The 8735-nt window shown below is 48.2% G+C and overlaps 1 long non-coding RNA gene across 1 annotated transcript; it reads left to right on the top strand.

Moving 5' to 3' along the window:
- Nucleotides 1-5367: 5367 nt before the first annotated feature.
- Nucleotides 5368-8735, top strand: LOC140217394 (uncharacterized). Its single transcript, XR_011893951.1, has 2 exons — nucleotides 5368-5536; nucleotides 8571-8735. It is a non-coding gene; the product is annotated as an uncharacterized lncRNA (long non-coding RNA).

Genomic DNA, 8735 nt, shown 5'->3' with positions numbered 1-8735 from the left:
AGAGAACAAGCCTCAACAGCAAAACGACAATCTAATGAGCATTTCCAAGGTTCTGCATCTATGCTAACTGTGAAACTGACTCCAGAGAGTTGTATATTATGCGGAGACAAAAATCACTCGGTGGATGTTTGCACAACGGAACTAACATTAGACGAAAAGAAAGACAAACTACGCAAATTAGGGTGTTGTTTCCGCTGCGCTCGACAATTTCACAAAGCTAAGGAATGCCGAAACTGGAAGAGATTAAGCTGTGCAAAATGCAGGGGGCGACATATCACCACAATGTGCGACCCAAAATGGAAGCAGAAGAATACGGAAACGCAGACAACTGTTTCCAGCTCGTCAACAGATTCACCAAAGTGCACAGTTCTTCTGCAGACCGCACAAGTTTGGGCTCTGGGCACTGGAAGCAAATGCTTTGTAAGAATGTTGATTGATGGTGGCAGTCAACGCAGCTTCATCACGGAAGAATTGTCTAGGAAGCTGAAAGCCACTGTGTTAGCCGAAGAGCAGCTCACAATCTCGGGATTTGGAAACGTTTCAGCACCGCGGAAACATTATCGAAGAGTACGAGTCACGCTGCATAGCCAGTACGACTCAAACTCACTAGAAGTAGAGGCGATAGAAGTTCCCGAAATATGCAATGACTTGTCAGCATTGACAGATACAAATGTACTTGCAAAGTTGAAAAGCAAGAACTTACTTTTGGCTGACGTCAACGCAGATCAGGTATCGCCTGAGCCTGGAATAAGCATGCTTATAGGTGCCGACTATTACTGGCTTCTTGTCAGCGGAAGAATTCATCGACTGGACGACTCCTTGACCGCCATCGAAACTATCATAGGATGGACACTTCATGGAGATACCAGAAGTCCACCTAAGTTCTACAAGCCGGAAACCGTAAGGAACTTCAACATATGCCTAACGGAAGCCAATGTTTCCCAGCAACTGAGATCTTCCTGGGAAATAGAACATCTGGGGCTGACAAACGAAGACAGACTTTCGAAAGATGACGAACACGTCCTGAAGAACTTCGTGGAAACAACTATTAGAAACAATGGTCGCGAGCAAGTTGAACTGCCGTGGAGCAGCAATTGTTCCCAGCCTAAAAATAACCGGGATATCACGTTAAAGAGGCTGGAGTCCTTGCAGAGAACGCTACATCGAGAACCAGAGTTTCAGAAGGAATATGACAGTGCCATTAGGAGCTACTATATCAAAGACTATGCTGAGAAGGTCACAATGGACAGTGCGAGTGAACATATCACGTACTATATGCCACACCGAGCAGTAGTGCGACGCGACCGAACTACGACTGAAGTACGGGTGGTATCCGATGCCTCTTCTCATGCTCTGGAGTCACCTTCACTCAACGACGTCTTGTGGACAGGGCCGAATTTGAACCTCAACATCATCGACTTACGGCTGAAGTTTCGCAGCTTCAAGATTATAATTTCCGCCGATATCAAAAAAGCCTTTCTTCAAAGATCGCTGGCTGAACAAGACCGAGACGCGTTTCGTTACTTCTGCTTTGAAGAAGGATCTTCCAATATTGAAGAACTGCACATCACAAGGGTTCCTTTTGGTGCCTGCAGCAGTCCCTTTCCCCTTGCTGCAACTGTGCGACACCGCTTCCAACTAGTAGAAGACAAATACCCTTCTACTGTCAAACTATTGAAAGATCCTCACAGACTGGCGGCCACTACTAGTTTGTCAGCTACTGAAGGACAGTCGTGGAATTCTTGGACCGAAACTATCTTCTTCAGGAGTCCAGAAAATAAAGAAGCCGATGCAGAGACAGAGCCAGCGAAAAGAGAAAGCGATGCCATGAAATTAAGAAAGGAGGATACGGAACTTTTCAGATTTTGTCTAGCGTGGTATGATTTGTATTTAGTTGTGTGTGAAATATGTAACCAAGTCACAAAACCACGGGCTCTACGAAATCACTTGGAGCAGCGGCATGGGAGCGTTGACACCTTTGGTCGGGGTGACCACACTGCTGACACGTCCGTGCTCCACCCGGCGGGTGGAGGGAAGTCGTCGGGGCACAGCTCCTTGTCATTGTCGTCATCATCGTCGTCTTCAACGTCATCGTCTTCCGCTCCGCGACACTCGAGCGGGCCTGCCGGGCGCCCGTCGTCAACAGAAAAGGCTCCATCTGGGTCATCACTGTCAGGGAGGCACAGCAGTACTGTGGAAAGGCTAAAACGCAACGACCACACGCTGGCCCTCGTTGTCCGGGTGCAGCGAATGCCACTTCCACGACAGCCTGAAGCCATGGCCGCCCGCAACAGCTCGCCAGGCCATCAAAAGGAATTACCTTCACCCCAGCAGCCACCACCTTACACCCCTGGAGGGCTAGGACTGCTGTCTGGGCCGGGGCCAGGGCAGGCCAATCACATGCACCCGACGCATGCACCAGCAGCACGTCAGCAATGGTGGCTGCGATGGCTTCCACTGCGGCACCTACGCCCATTAGGAAGACAGCTGCCAGCAAGGGTTCTACCACGAGCACAGAAAAGTGCTCATGGTGCCGACGGCTTTGCCGACGGCAAAGTTCGCTCATGCAAAGTGCGCACTTCTAGTGGCAACACGTTGCGGAGACCGGCACAGATGCGGTGCCACCTAGACTCTGCTGGACAAGCTCAGTCTTGAAAAGAAACAAGCACACGCTAATTGTTCGGCCGGGAGCTGTTGAATATTTAGCTCCGAAAAAGAAGAGAAGAAGACGAAGTGAGAAACGAGCGTGGAGCCGAACGTGCCTGCATTTTTTTGAAGTTGTTTTTGCAAGCGTCGAATAAAGAAGACGTTCTCTACTTCGGCTCCGCTTCCTGGTTTTCAACAATATATGGCACAACGTTTCAAACGATGGACCGATGTAGTTTCGCGTAAACGATGTAGTTTCGCGATGTAGTTTCGCGTTGAGGTAGCGGTAAGCTCGTAAAAATTAATACGAACGACAGTGACCTGTGGGAAAATCCCGGCCTTCAGTGCACTTAGCAGCAGCTAAAACCGGACAGCGCCCTTAACAAGATGATGCGTACACATCCTGAAGAAAACTGGCGTCTGTGCTGCGTTACTAATAACAGGCGCCGTCGATGCCGTCTACCAACACCCGCATGGCCACGGAACCGCATGTGTCGTCTGCTATCAAGAGCCTTGCACTACGTGCACGAGAAAAGAACTTGCGGAGAGTCTAGTGCCAAAGTGCACACGAACTCGTGCGCACGACAGTAGGTCGTGCTGATTGATTGAAACTTTTATTAGAAGGGATGGCCCGTGGCCTAAGATAGAGGTGGGGGTTAGGTGAAAGGAAGGATGCCTGCCTCCTTCGCAAAGGAGAGCAAAGCGTTGATTCTTCTGGTGGCATCTGCTTGAGGTGCGACCCAGTCTTCGTACGATGTCACCTTTAGAGGTCGGGTGTGCTTGTCCCTAAGGGTGGCTGTGGCAGGACAGGACCAGATCATATGTTTAAGATCGACGTTGGTCGCAGGGCAGTTGGGGCATTCCACTTCTGTTCTTCTCCACTTGCTCAGGACATCCGGTGTAATAGATGCCTTAGCTCTTGCTTTGTGGATGAGGACCTGGGCTGTTCTAGGAAGGCGAGTGGGAATGGGAGGAAGGATGCTAGGAATGGACTCCCGTAGTAGAGCCTTCCTCTCGTGTTTCAACCGGGCAATCTGTTGATCTGGTACAACGACGGATGACGGGGAGCTATAGGTATGGTCCAGCAGGGACGGGCTCACTTCACGGCTGCGATGGCGGTCTTCTCTAATTTTCTCGCCTGCAGCTTCATGGGCCGCCCTGTTCCCAGCTCCCCTCATGTTGTGACCAGGTGTCCAGTGTACGAAAATGCGTGCATGTCTATTGTCCCGCAGGTGGCGGCAGGCTTGTTTTATGCGGTGCGCTATGGTAGTCGTGTAGGATCGGGAGTTCAGTTGCTTGACGGCCTCTTGACTGTCGGTGTAGATGTGAACCGTGTCTTCGATGCGCGCCTCACAGAGTTGAATGGCTTCTTCGATGGCCAGTAGTTCAAGATCGGTGGCTGTCCAGGAAGCATAGCCGCTGTGGCTCACGGCGTGTGCTTGCCCGTTTTCTCTGTAAAAAGCGGTAGCAGCATACATTTTTCCTGAATGTTCATCGTATTGTAACGCAGCATCAGTATATATTTTTGTTCCTTCATGCTTTCGTTCCGCGTCTAGTACACTTTGTTGTCGGTGTGCCCTGCCTTCACCTTTGGTGTTCTTAGGTAGTGGTCTGGGTTCCGTAACCCTTATTTCATCCCAGGGTGGAAGGAGGTGATCCAGCTCTGGCAGGTGCAGGTTGGTGCCATACAGTGCAGATAGCAGTCGCTGACCATTCCACGTGTTCTTCAGCCTCGTTTCATGGTTATCCTTGTGGGTTTTAACCAATGCTTCCACCGTCGGGAGGCCGGAGTATCTGTGCAGGTCTTCTATTTTTGCGTGTATTGGTAGGCCGGTGATCGCCCTCATAGCCATGTTGTGTAGCTTGTCAAGTTGCTTGTAGTTTGCGGCCGTCAGGTCGTAATGTGGGGCTCCGTACCTTATCTTGGCGATGAGAACTGCTACCGTAAGCCGCCGTGCAACCTCTGTTCCTGCCCCTCCGCTGTGGTGGGTTAGCCTCCTGATAAGGTGCACCATCGGTTTCCATTGCTGCTTCAAATGTTGCAGCCATGTGCTTGCCGTGCCGTCCTTGTTGATTGGGATGCCCAATATTCTGAGGTATCCCTCTTCCGGTTGGCGAATTTGGTGGCCATCGAAGTAAAGGGTTACGTCGGAACTTCCATGTTTGTCATGTATCGTGATGTAGTGCGTCTTCTCCGGCGAGTGCCGAAGTGCAGGTGGCGCTAGCTGCACTGGCAAATTGAGTGCTAGAGTGCTGCACCCCCTGAACTAGTGCAGAAAGTGCAGCCAAATCGAGGATACTCGCGCCTGCGCATAAACGGCTGGCGATCCCTGAAATGAACGCCTCGTGCGCTCCTCCTTCTCCTGTCTTCTGCATTGGATTGGCGCGGCTCGCTCGTATGCTGCCTTGCAGAGGGACACGATGTCGCAGCTTGACATATTGCCAGTCGCTACGTTTGCAGTCCACAAAGCAACAAAGTCGAATCATAGTGCTCGCGAAAAGACTGAGACCGACTCTGACCGCGGAGCTCTCGTCAAAATGGAGTACGTTGTAACACAAGCAGACGACACTTGCTGTGTGCCGGAAGTGCTTAATTGTATTGAAAAGTCGTTCTTGTGCATTCTCTTTATGTTACTTTCAGTTTATAAAAACAAATGAACTAACATTCCAACTATTACGCAGATCATTTGTTTACCATAAAGTTGAAAAAATTAGGCCGTGTCTGCTGTGCCCGGGGCACAGCAGACGAAAGGTGCCCGAAATGTCTACGTTCACCCATGACGTCACGTCCGCTATAACCCATGATGTCACATCCGCTCATTTCCATGGCGGCCGTCTTACGGAGCCGGCTGCGCTGCGAAACGGTCCGTATTCCATGCCCACTTAGAGCGTGAGTAATTCATCTTTCCACGCTATATGCGTGTAATAAAGGATTGGGGCTGTGAGCAGTTTGATGCGTTACCATTAGGTACCTTGTGCGCATATTTTGCCTCCTGGCCGCGTCAAATTGCAGCCGGCATGTGGAATGGGCCGTGGCATCTTATATGGAGCTGCTCATGTGAGTGGTATTGCCTCCGTCAGGATCGTCAGTGCGTGCACCGAACCATTCAGTAGTCTGGTTCAGGGGAGGATGCGCGAAAGAACGAGGACGTAAGAAAACACTGGCATGACGAGCTGTTCCGTCAGATCGCGTTACATCGCGCTTTTTTTCTAAGACCATCTCGCTCGAGCGAGAGGATCTTAGAACAGCATTACTACTGCTTTTTTACAGCTTTGCTGCGGCTCATTTAATCATCACCTGCATTCTTTTAATAATACAAATGACATCGCTGCGCGGAAGAGCGTCTCTTGAAGTTTCCAAACAAGAGCCAATGCCGCCGTGCCTGCTGCATACACGCTTGCCTTTCCTAACGCAGTTAAGACGCGGCACTAGCTCTGCTACTGCGTGATACAGGGTCACTGTGATAAGAAAATTAAAAAGAACAAACGAAATTAAGGCAGAAAATGTCAAACGTTGCCAAGCGTGATAAACGGACCTGCCTCGCTAGATGAGTTGAAGAAATCGGCGTCCTGAAGTCAGCTTCGCCGCAGTAGACTAGTGTTACGCGTTGAAGCATGTCAGAACTGAAGAGTGACCGCTTTCACCGACATAAATAATATGTGTTCCTTAATGATGTACGCGTGCACCTGCCGTCTCCTGTTACATTACGCGCGCCGAGGCGCCTAAGTGTACTGGCTGGCCTTCAGCGCTATTTCGGACGTGGCTGTGATGCTTTGAACCGTTGGTTTGTCGACCTCGTAAGCCAGTTAATGTTTACACGGCCATTTTTTTCTGAGCTGTTGATTTCTTCCATAATAGCTACGTAATTTCGTAGTTTCCTGTTCAACTGCTTTGGTCATATGCGAGTCAAGGTTGTTCTCTTTAGCCGAGCGCAGTTTTGGAAAGCGAAACGACGCTCTTGCATCAGCATATAGTGCCGTCGCCCATTTACAACACAGTCAATCAATGTAATTTTGTATGTCACTGGGAAACCGCCGAACGCAGGGAACTCACTCGCATGCGGGGAACTGCATAACTAGCCACGGGATTACCGTGCCTCTTGGGAAGCTGCTTTGCATCAAAGGCCAGGTACCCTTGCTATGATTCACCGCAACATATTTTGTATGTCTTACCGCTTAACATATTTGTATTGCGGTGAAGCTAACCTTACGGAACCGAATTTCGCAACGCTTTTTAGACTCCTGCATCTCTACCAGCCACTACCAAACGCTTGTCAGTACGTCTCTTGGCAAAGGTCCAGGTAAATCTCCCCTGTTGGGAGTTTGGGGGACTCACGTATATGAAAACTGCCAAGGAAAGCAGTTGCCCTGATGAAGGCACGCTCCCCTGTCGAAACATTTGCACCAGCCTGTCCGACCACCGTTATCACCGCAACATATTTGTGTGTTGCGGTGAAGCATGCCGTTATTGGGAAAGATTTACGTGAATCTGGAATGTATGGTTTCCGTCAGCGACTAACCTAATGTTCCACTCTCATCAAAGCAGATTTTCGTGGCAGGATGCATGATGTCTTGAGAACTTTTGTTGGCTAAAGCCATACATGCCAGGTTAGCTCTTGTCACAATAATACGCTTTACCGCAATACACAAGAGGCCCCGCTGCAGGACACGCCCGCCGTAGTTAGCCAAAACCTTATGTGATGGTTCACTGCAAAACACCTCCTGTATTGTGGTGAATCGTAATAAAGCACATTTGTCAGTTTAGAATGTAAAGACCCTTGCCCTTCGCTTTTGTAATAATATGACTCAGTTTAATGAGAACATGTATTCACTGCTAAAAACATCCACATTGAAATGGAGATATGAACACTGATGGCAGCCTATGTGATGTTTTATCCCTTTACTTTTTTGTGTACCTGTCACGCTGCCATTATTAAATTTTCCTGTACTTCGTTAGGTGCTGACGTACATAACATTACATCACAAAGAGCCACTGTGTAATTAGTGTTCAAGGACCAGTGTGGTGGCTTTTCTCAAGAAAGGTTTGGGTTATTTTGTTGTGAACGTTTTTTTTAGAGAGGTCACTTTCTGAGAAGAAATCAGATGTCAGGAAATAGACCTCAGTGGCACAGTAATCTTGGCTGCCTTTTGCTCAAACGTGCCCTAGACATAATTGAGTGATTTGCACTGGCAACTGGACAGCAGCCTTAGCTTGGGAGACCAGTGATACGGCATATTTTATCAAACTAGGCGACACATAGCATTACCAGTCCGAACAGAGACCTGTTTAAATGTTTGTCACCTTTAACACCTACATTTTCGACCATGATTTCAGAAAAATCTGTAGCACATTTAGAACCTAGATTTTAAATGCTGTATAAGTTGGCTTCTTGTTCACTGAAGTTGTGCTCAGCTTCTGTCCAAACGGGAGAGCACTTCTGCATAGCTTATTAGGGAACATTCTTATTTACATACCTTCTTTTTATTTATCTCGCCTACAATCACGATTAGCACATGAATGTGTTGTGCATTTATCTAACTTACAATGCCATGTTCAACAGCACAGTGCATGTAGCTTGTGTTGGTTCATTCAAGCTAAGCATTGCTACAGCCTTTAACTGTAGGTATCATGGTATGAGAGCAGAGAAATGGATATGCAAAGACAGTTGGGCACACTGAGACATCTTTGTTGCGTGTGAAAAGGTGACAGATACACAATATGGGGAGAACGCATGCACTTTCATATTTTCTCGCGCTCAAAAAAAGCCGGAGGAATAAGGTTTCTTCACTGTGCCATAGAAACTATATGTTTGCTCTCAAAGGTAATTCTGATTCATTGGATATGTTCCTGTGCTGTGTTTATTTTCTTGAGTGTGCTTTAGTTTTTGCACGTTAATGTTTCAAACTCGTTTTTATTTTTACAGACTGAACATCCCACATCTTCGTTTGACTTCCTGGTACAGGATACTTGCACTTAGCATGGAGTGATGAAGCAGAGCAGTGTACTTTTATTAAATGTGCAGATTTTAGCAGTATAACAGCAGTTCATTAAAAAAACGTGTGCTGAAAATAAAGTGTTCTTACTCACA

This window comes from Dermacentor andersoni, chromosome 4, assembly GCF_023375885.2.
Source record: "Dermacentor andersoni chromosome 4, qqDerAnde1_hic_scaffold, whole genome shotgun sequence".
In the NCBI taxonomy this organism is placed as follows: domain Eukaryota; kingdom Metazoa; phylum Arthropoda; class Arachnida; order Ixodida; family Ixodidae; genus Dermacentor; species Dermacentor andersoni.
The sequence above is the reverse complement of the archived record's forward strand: the minus strand, read 5'-3'. Positions and strand labels throughout refer to the sequence as shown.